We start from the raw sequence: 10,728 nt of genomic DNA, 5'->3' as shown, positions 1-10,728 counted from the left end.
AGCGAGCCCGCATCGGCCAGAAAACGTTCATCAAAGAGAAAGGAAAATGACGATATGCTGATAGAGATGGGCTTCTTTCTTGCGCCAACGCAACTACCTGACCTCATCACAAGTGTGATTGTGGAACATGGCTGGGACACATTTTGCCAGTGGCCATCCATCATTATGCCACAGGTAGTGCGAGACTTCTACCGCGGGCGTCTACATGGAAACAGGGATGTGGTGATCCTCGGAAGAGAAACGATGTCCTTCAACGCAAGAGACATCAACGAGATATATCAAATGAAGGACAACCCTGATGCACCGGGGAACAAAATTATTGACAATCCTAGGGAGCAGCAGATGGAGGATGCACTGTGGGTATTAATGCAACCAGGCACGAAGTGGTCGGTTTCACTCTAAGGCATCTGCACCTTGGAATCCAAGCCCTTGCTTTCGGAGGGAAGGCTTTGGGCCTACTTGGTCAAAAAGCGGCTGATCCCAACAATGCATGATAGAACTGTATCAAGGGATCAGGTCATGGCCGCATACTGCATCGCATGCGGCATTCCAATCGACGTAGGGCAGTTGATCGCAAGGCAGATCAGATCACTGGTGGGGCATATCCGAGGGCAGTATTTCTTCCCATGGATCGTTTCAAGTCTGTGCCTGTCCATGGGTGTAGGCATTGATGAGGAGCCCATGCCTGAAGTCCACGGCCTCATCAACATCAAGATCTTGAGGCTGCTCCTCAAGGACTCTGAACACTGCCCCGAGCTACCTGCAAAGAGGCCTGCAATCGATTTGGATACGCCGCAAGAACCCATACCCAAAAGACAACATAGAGAAGACAAGGGAAAAGAAAAGGTTCAAGAGTCACCAACGCAAAATCTAGAACCTATGGACCCTTTTCCCTTAGTCATTCTCCCTCCAAGCCCTCCAAGCCCACCCACATAACCTTCTTCTCCACTCCATGAGCATTTCATCAACCTTCTCCTAACTCCAAACTCTCCCACCGCATTCCCACCAATCTACTCACCAGCAACATCATCACCACAACCTTCTATCCCACCGTCGCAAGATGATGACCCACACGATTTGGGTGAAGGCACCTCTGCCCAACCCCAAAACGATGCTGGTGAGACATCGTAGGCAAAATCCTCCTTCACCTCCATGGCTTCCGAGTTAGTAGAAATGAGATCCTTTTTCTCTCAGCAACAATAACTTCTTTCTCAACAACAACACTTCTTCAACCAGAGATTTGAAGTGGTAATGGAGCAAATTGATGATATTAGCGCAGTGCTACAACATCAAGGGATTCGCTTATCAACATGCAGAGCAATATTTATAAGATCCATTGGCACCAACGACAGATTGCGGAGCACAACCAGGAGTATTTCAATTTTCTCGCCACATATCTTCATGGTCTGATGATGCCTCCGCATCTCCGACAGCACTTGAAATTTGAAGAAGATCCTCCTGCATCACCTCAAAACCTTCCTCCAGATCCTCCTGCCCCTCAACATTGATCTTTCCTTTTCTTTATTTTATGCGGCCATTATGTATTCTTTTCAATTCATTTATTCTTTTATAAGTTAATCAAATCCTCTGAATCTTGTACAGGCAAAAAAAAAAATTGTATTGCGTTAATTTGTAATTATTTATACTTTGTTAATATTCAATACAAATGAGTACATATTCACTCCACTTTTTGCCTGTGCCTTTCTCTTTATCATCCTTTGTCAATATTTGTAATGTTCTTAATCTTTTATTTTTGCATTCTTCATTGTGTTGTTATGATGTAATATATGTTTATACTTAGAAACATTTCCCACACTCTGTAAATTTTGACTAACACTTAGTTAATTCTTCGTTTAGCAGTACTTTACCTTTTATCTTTCAAAGTTCTGCTTAAACCTTCTTTTTGAAATTTTTCTTCCAAGTGTTTGTCTAGTCTATCCAAATAACGCAATGAGGACTTTGCTCATCTTTAAATTTGGAGGTAGAGAAGGTCCGAGCAGATAAGATCAAGAATATGCAGTATTTAAGAAAATGCGTTCATTTTCTGTGAAAAAAGAAATTACAAAACTCCAATGTCAGCGCAAGGGAAAACCTTAAAAACGTTCCCAACCTGATAAGAGTTTAGTTGTGAAAGGAGCCTCCTCATAGTTGGATGTTCGTATGACACCCGTAGAAGCAAGCCAAAATGAAGGTGGGTTTCCAAGAACAACACAGTATGGAAAAAAAAAAGAATGCAAGAGACAACTCCTCTAAATATCATGAGTTAAAGTTGAGATTGGCACACAACCGTAGTTGGATGTTCGCATGAAACCCGTGGGAACAAATCAAAACAAAGAGTGTAACCATGATTAACAGTCTATAGTAAATGACGCAAAAGTTTTGACCACTGCACATAGATATATCAAGTTGTTTTGCCAAGATGAGATAAACATTCTATTTTGAAAACTAGAAAAGCATCTTTGAGCAGAATTTTGTTATATAGAAGAATAAAGCAGGGCTTGTTACGAATTAGCAAGGATAGGAAGAAATTGTGATGTTAAGTAATGTGCCTAAGTGTAACATTCGGAGCAACCAATTGACGCAGAAATATAGGATAAGAATTGAGCATTATTGCCTTAGTAGAAGATATGCTTGAGGACAAACATATATCTAAATTTGGGGGTGTGATAACTTGTAGAAATACAAGTTATTTATGTTGCCTTATCTAGATATTGCGGCCAAAAGTGAGTAAATATATGTCGATTTTATGAAAATTAGCTTAGAAATACAATAGTTATGAATTACCGCAATTACACCCACTAACATCATTAAGATGGAAGAAAAGGAGATTTCTACTCTATTTTGCAGGAAACCAAGTCACTGCTTGCGATCAAGGCTCAAGACGAACTGACTAATGCATCTTTGTCACATTGCGCCCATCAATCAACAATAAAGAGATAATCAACGCAATGATGGCGCAATGCGACAGTCGATCCAGAGCTAAATTTCAACCACATGCGGTAATAAAAACAAAACTGCAAGTGAGCACCCGATCGAAAGATGCAGCTGAGCAACGCAAATGCAGAGGATTATGACATGTGTACAACCAACGATTGTGCAGATTTGACGGTCTGATTGCATAACAGAAGGAATAATTATCCCACCATCTTTGGATAGACTAGACAAACACTTACACTGTGTATGTCTCGAGTTCCATCATGTGGTATTAGAGCATGCTATAATTACGCTTAATTGCTTTTGGTGGGTGTTTTTTTCCTTTCTATTCAAGTGTTGAATGAAATATGGACTAAAGTGGATTTATTATGATTTTGGCATTGTTTTTCTTTAAATTTCTAGTGGAAATTTGTAATTGCTCACATGTTTATGAGTATTAATGTGTGAAAAAGGGTCTGTAAATTTGTTGGAGTCATTAGAGTTGAAATTAGGCTGTAATTTCTTTATTCCAGGAGAGAGGACAACGACAAAATTGGAGAATTTTGGCTCACAGACCTGATTCTGCTCTTAGACCCAAGAGAAGCTCCTAGACCCGATCTGAGCACCTGACCGCTCCGATTTGCGCGACCCAGTTCGAAACTGCCCGCGCGTCTCCCACCTGCTCACGACTCGCATGCTCCGTCGACTTACCCCGCATCCGCTTCCGTTGATTGCGCTAGCGGCCGTTGACCAGCCGGTCTAGATGGTCTGGACCGGTCTGTTTGACCTTGTTGAGCAGGTTTGATCGGTTCAACTTGGTTTTCGGAGTTTTTGGCCGGTTCTAGAGTTTTTTGGCCGCTTCAAGATGGTTTAAAGTGTTTGAAGCCGATTCCGGGAAGCTGGTTGCTAAATTTTGTAATAAATTAGTTCTTTGTTTGTTTTTAATGCCAAAATCGGTCCATTTTAGGGTTGTTTACCTATTATGCATGTGATGTATAATGTTGTTTGATTATGTGTACATATAGTATGCCATATAGTTTTAAAACCCCACCATAGGAAAATCATGTGACATGCATTTGTTATATCTTATAAGTGTTATAAAATATATACTATGCATGCTTAGTTTTAATATAAGTGTTATATTAAAGCATGTTTGATTGAAGGAAGCATGTTATAGATGAATGCTCTAGGGTTATAATTGTTATAATTTATTTTATAATTGTTATAAAATAACCTAGACTTCTAAAATCTATAACAAAGATAAGGTGCATGCTCATTTAGGGTTAACCATCGAGCAATCCTAATTTTCATAGAAAATAGGTCGATATCTTGTAAAACCGAAGTTACAAGAAAACTCACCCGACGAGATCTTGGCAAAAAGTCAGATAAGATGACTAAGGTTGAAGGTTTTTAAGTTGACGGTTCACGGAACACTTACTACCTGGAGATCGAGTCGGCGTTTGAGTTAGGTTAAACCGGTTTTATGAGCATGCGTGAGCGGTGTGAGGTAATAAAATTTGTTTATCACCTAGACATCGTAGGTTAAAAATCCAGTATAAAAGTTATACTCAGATGAATCACCTAGACTTAGGATAGTTAGTCGAAATGTATCGCTAAGTATTTTATACCCTAACCGTCTAGAACACTTCAGCTGGAGAGAAGTAATGTACTTTTAGCTCCAGTGTCCGTAAGAGTTCACACCGTGAGATTCATGCTTGGCTTTGGGCTGCCCTGGGAGCGGACTCCATTCGGAGAGTGTTTGCATGAGTCAATACCAAGGTGAATAGAGGAAGTTGTTCATAGTAAGTGGGAGAAGGAAGTGTGTCAACACATCCTACGGTCTCTTCCATTAGGTCGCATCGTGAGATTCCTATAATGCGCTTGCATGTCTGCCCTAGAGCGACCTTACCAATCGGAGGGCTGTATTATAGGATTCAGAACTTCGCGAACTCTAGAAATTGATAGGGTCTCTCAGGTCCGTTTTCATTCTTGTCTTTCCATCTTCGGGAGCATAATGATTACGATCTTTGAGGTCTGAAAATGGAGGGTCACACATACGAGAATTACTAAGTGTTAGTAAATTCTTGACCAAAGTAGTGATAACTGAGTTACTATAAGGATAAGAGTTATTTTGGTGATAGTATCTAGTCAAGATAGTCTTGGTTCAATGGAGGAATAGTCGATCACCCCTCAGTGAAGGTTATTCTAAACCATTGAAATATCGTTGCAAAATATAATAATGAAGGGTACATTATTATTATTATTATTATTATTTTTTGCTAAACTTGATTGGATTTAAAAGATTAATGTTTTTTACTAAAAAGGATATGTTTTTCCTTTCTGCATGACTAGCTCTTTAGATCAACTCTTAGCTTCCAAGAAACTAAACGGCGATAATTACTCAACATGGAAAAACAATATGAATTCAACACTAGTAATAGATGACCTGAGATTTGTCTTAACTGAGGAATGTTCTCAGGCCCCTGCCTTGAAAGAAGCACAAGGTAAATATGATTTACTAGTTGCTGAGACATGTTTAGTGGAGGATGATACCTCAACCTGGATATTGGATTCAGGAGCCACTACACATATTTGCTTCTCTTTTCAGGAAACTAGTTCCTGGAAAAAGATTGAAGAAGGCGAGATCACCCTCAAGGTTGGAACAGGAGAGGTTGTCTCGACCGAAGCAGTGGGAGACTTGAAGTTGTTTTTCAACGATAGATATATCATACATAAAAATGTTTTGTATGCACCTCTTATGAAGAGGAATTTAATATCTATCACATGTATATTGGAATAAATGTATAAAATATCTTTTGAAGTTAATGAAGCGTTCATTTTCAGAAAAGGTATTCAAATTTGTTCTGCTATACTTGAAAACAACTTATATAAGTTAAGACCAACTAAAACAAAATTTGTCTTAAATACTGAGATGTTTAGAATAGCTGAAACTCAGAATAAAAGACAAAAAGTTTCTTCTAATGTCTATCTATGGCACTTAAGACTTGGCCACATAAATCTCAAAAGGATTGAGAGATTTGTTAAGAATGGACTCCTAAATCAGTTAGAAGACAAATCTTTACCTCCATGTGAGTCTTGTCTTGAGGGAAAAATGACTAAGAAATCTTTTACTGGAAAAGGTCTCAGACCCACAATACCCTTAGAGCTCGTACATTCAGACCTCTATGGACCGATGAATGTCAAAGCTCGAGGTGGGTATGAATATTTCATCAATTTTTTTTATGATTATTCAAGGTATGGTCATATTTACCTAATGCATCACAAGTCTGATTCTTTTGAAAAGTTCAAAGAATATAAGGTTGAGGTTGAGAACCAATTAGGTAAAACAATTAAGACACTACAATCAAATCGAGGTGGGGAGTACATGGACTTAAGATTCCAAGACTATATGATAGAACACAGAATCAAGTGACAACTCTCTGCACCTAATATGCCTCAGCAGAACGGTGTATCTGAAAGAAGAAACAGAACCTTGTTGGACATGGTTTGCTCAATGATGTGCTTTGCTAAATTACCTGATTCCTTTTGGGGACATGCATTAGAGACTGCTGTCTATATTTTGAATAACGTTCCCTCTAAAAGTGTTTCAGAAACACCTTATGAGCTATGGAAAGGGTGTAAAGGTATTTTATGTCACTTTAGGATTTGGGGATTCCCGATACACGTGTTGGTGCAAAATCCTAAAAAATTGGAACGTCATTCAAAACTATCCCTATTTGTAGGTTATCCAAAAGAAACAAAAGGTGGTCTATTTTATGATCCTCAAGAGAACAAGGTATTTGTATCGAAAAATGCCACATTCTTAGAGGAAGACCACATAAGAAGTCATCAACCTCACATTAGACTAGTATTGAATGAAATTTCCAAAAACGCTATAGATAGAGCTAGTTCATCTACTAAAGTAGTAGATAAAACTAGAACATCTGGTTAGTCACATCCTTCTCAAGAGTTGACAATGTCTCGACGTAGTGGGACGGTTTTTCATCAGCCTGATCATTACTTGGGTTTAACAGAAACATAAGTCGTCATACCTGATGACAGCATAGAGGATCCATCGACCTATAAACAGGCGATGAAAGATGTGGACTGTGATCAGTGGGTCAAAGCCATGGGCCTCGAAATGGAGTCTATTTACTTCAATTATGTCTGGAAACTTGTAGATAAACCAAATGATGTAAAACCAATTGGTTGTAAGTTGATCTACAAGAGAAAACGAGACCAAGCCGGTAAAGTACAAACTTTTAAGGCTCGACTTGTGGCAAAGGGTTATACCCAGAGAGAGGGAGTGGATTATGAAGAAACTTTCTCTCCCGTTGCCATGCTTAAGTTGATTAGAATACTCTTATCCATTGCCACCTTTTATGACTATGAAATTAGGCAGATGGATGTCAAGACAACCTTTCTAAATGGCGATCTTGAGGAGAGTATCTATATGGCTCAACCAGAGGGGTTTATTGCACAGGGTCAAGAACAAAAGGTTTGGAAGCTTCAAAAATCCATTTATGGGTTGAAACAAGCTTCTAGATCTTGGAATATAAGATTTGATACTGCAATCAAATCTTATGGCTTTGAACAGAATGTTGACGAGCCTTGTGTTTACAAGAAGATTGTCAATTCTACTATAGTGTTCTTAGTATTATATGTTGACGATATTCTACTCATTTGGAATGAAGTAGGTGATGGAACATAAGACATACGCAGTGGAATTAGGACCTAATTACACTCTAATTGCTCTTAAATTAAAGGAAATAAGCATGCATCATGAAGGAAAAAACAGTGAATTAAAAGTGTAGAGATGCTACCTTTGAAGCTCCCGAAAGCCGCCTCTCCTCGTTGAATCTCGACCCAAACTCTTTTGAACCACCACTAGAGTTGACCTACTATCCTTTGGACTTAGAACCGAGTTGTGGGACTCGGTGGATGAAGAGAACCGAGAGAGAGAAAAGAGATGAAAATAAGGAATGGAATTTTGAGTAGGTTTGGGTGTTTCTTTTTTTTTCTTCACAAAGTTGTAATTTTCCAGCCCAAATATCAGAAAACTAATTTTCAAAATGGCAAAAGTCTTTTAACTAAATTGAAGAGCCCAATTTATAGAAAAAAGGCATGCAACAATTGCATGAAAAAACTTCACAAAAACCCAACACCTAGAATCCACTCACTTAGTGTGCTTAATGTCTCCACTATAAGCCAACATCTAGCCCACTATTTTGTTAGTGAAATTATCCAACAAAAGTTTGGATTTTCCCACTAACTATAGTCAAAGGGCAAAATAGTCATTGGTCAAAGTCAAACTTTGACCAAAAAGTCAACATTTTGACTTTTTATGATTTTATCCGTGTTGACTAATTTTGACATCCCGAGCATGAATCTGCATTCATTTTTTCGAAATTCAAATCACATTTGAATATAAGGTCGGTCAAAGTTTGACTTTTGAAAGTGAAAAAACAACTCTTTGACTTTTTACAACTTTGACCATTTCCATTATTTCCGAGCTTCCGAATATGAACATATTCATATTCTTGATATTTAAATCACATTTAAATATTAAAGCTGTTTCTCTCTCTCTATCTAATTCGAACAATTCGAATTATTCTATCATACTATTTTAAGTTTATTCCATGAGCTAATAGGGGAACCTAATGGACCTATAGATCATGGGCTCTAACGATCCGAGATTAGCTAGCTAAACTCTTTAGACGGAGCTAATCAACATTCATTAACTAAGGATCATTCCACTACCGTAGTTGCACTCCTTTCACTATAGATATATTTGTGTCAATTTGATATAACCATGATTAGTAAGTTAATCCTTCATAGGTTGTTCGTAATCTCGGCTGGGTCATAAAAACCATTTTACCCTCAAGACCACATCTTGTTCCTTAAGTTCCACTGATCCTTTAATGAATAATTGGTTTAAGGTCCAACCTATAAACCGAATCCCTCTCAGGCCAAGGAGAGAGTGGGGCCCCTTGTTCAAGACCTGGATTCAGTACTAAAGGGAACAACCTATCTACTATCCCTATAATGGGTAGGAGTGAATTCCGTCTTGCACCCTATGTTCCCAGCTATCCACCCAATCTTACCCCTGAAATGGGAGGCTTATTGGGCCAGCGATATTGAGCCGCCCTCACCTATACAGATCTAAGGATAATTCCGAGTGAACAGGAGTTCATAGTTAGCTCAGGTTTAAGATTAAGTTACCTAGGTCATCAATTAACGAAATAGTCAGTTTTATAAATAAAACGGCATTTAGAACGTAAAAAGTGACTATTTCATGGTTCAGTCTTATGCAAACTCATTGCATAGGATGCCCCCACTCACATATCTCTATATGAACGATTCATGATCATATCGTTTGTACTAACTACAAAGTGGGCCGCATCCATAGTGTCCCCAGAACAAGGCGCCCAACCTTATTCATATACTATTGACCATTTTGGCTATATATTTGTACTTGATCCACATTTATGTCACTACATAAAGTTCAAACTACAATAAATAGCCTCAGGACCTTAGTTTATTGGATTCAAGATTACAATTTCAATAACAACTTTATCGAAAAATAAAACAGAATATGTTTATTAATTTACAAACTACGAGTTTTAGGACATAAGATCCAACAAACTCCCACTTGGACTAAAACTCCTAGTGGAGTATCGCAATGTTGAATTTAAGTGAGAAACATATGAGTACAATAAACATATGAATACAATAAACTAGGGCATATACCTAAAAGTTCTCCAACTTATCCTAGTTTACAAACTTCGTAGACCTAGACTCTGTAGGTGACCTTCAAACACTTTAGCCGTGAGGGCCTTTGTAAAAGGATCAACAATGTTTTGCTCAGAAGATATCTGGGTTACTACAACGTCTCCATGATGTATAATCTCCCAGATCATATGGTATATGCGGTCAATATGCTTGTCGTGCTTGTGGCTTCTTGGTTCTCTTGAATTTGCAACTGCACCCCTATTATCACAATATAGGGTGATAGGAAGATGCATATTTGGAATGACTTCCAAATCTGTCAAGAATTTCCTCAACCATACTGCTTCCTTTGCTGCTTCACAAGCAGCTACGTATTCAGCTTCCATTGTGGAGTCCGCAATTCAGTTTTGCTTCACACTTCTCCACACTACTGCTCCTCCATTCAAAATGAACACTGATCCCGATGTAGATTTTCTTGCATCTTTATCGGTTTGAAAATTAGAGTCAGTGTATCCAGTAAAAATTAAATCCTTAGTACCATACATAAGTATATAGTTCCTCGTTCTCCTAAGATACTTGAGGATATTCCTAACGGCAGTCCAATGATCATATCCAGGATTGGATTGATACCTACTGACTATCCCTACTGTGTAGCATACGTCAGGTCTAGTACATAACATTGTATACATCAGGCTCCCTACTACAGAAGCATAGGGAATGCGTCTCATATCCTCAACCTCTTGAGGTGTCTTAGGAAATTGATCCTTTGACAAATGAATGCCATATCTGTAAGGTAACAAACCTCTTTTGGAATTCTGCATCTTATACCTAGACAACATTTTGTCTATATAAGTTGCTTGAGACATGGCTTGTGTTCTGTTCTTGCGGTTCCGAATAATCTGAATCCCGAGCACATACTGCGCATTCCCCAAATCTTTCACTTGGAACTGCGTTGCTAGCCATTTCTTGATGTCAGTTAGGTAACCTACTGTTGGATTTTATGTCCTAAAACTCGTAGTTTGTAAATTAATAAATATATTCTGTTTTGTTTTTTGATAAAGTTGTTATTGAAATTGTAATCTTGAA

At 38.4% G+C, this 10,728-nt stretch overlaps 1 pseudogene; it reads right to left on the bottom strand.

Moving 5' to 3' along the window:
- Window positions 1-9,689: 9,689 nt before the first annotated feature.
- On the bottom strand, window positions 9,690-10,433 carry LOC150037901 (secreted RxLR effector protein 161 pseudogene; annotated as a pseudogene).
- Window positions 10,434-10,728: the final 295 nt, after the last annotated feature.

This window comes from Benincasa hispida, chromosome 2, assembly GCF_027475165.1.
Source record: "Benincasa hispida cultivar pf3 chromosome 2, pf3_genome.v1.1, whole genome shotgun sequence".
Taxonomy (NCBI): Eukaryota; Viridiplantae; Streptophyta; class Magnoliopsida; order Cucurbitales; family Cucurbitaceae; genus Benincasa; species Benincasa hispida.
The sequence above is the reverse complement of the archived record's forward strand: the minus strand, read 5'-3'. Positions and strand labels throughout refer to the sequence as shown.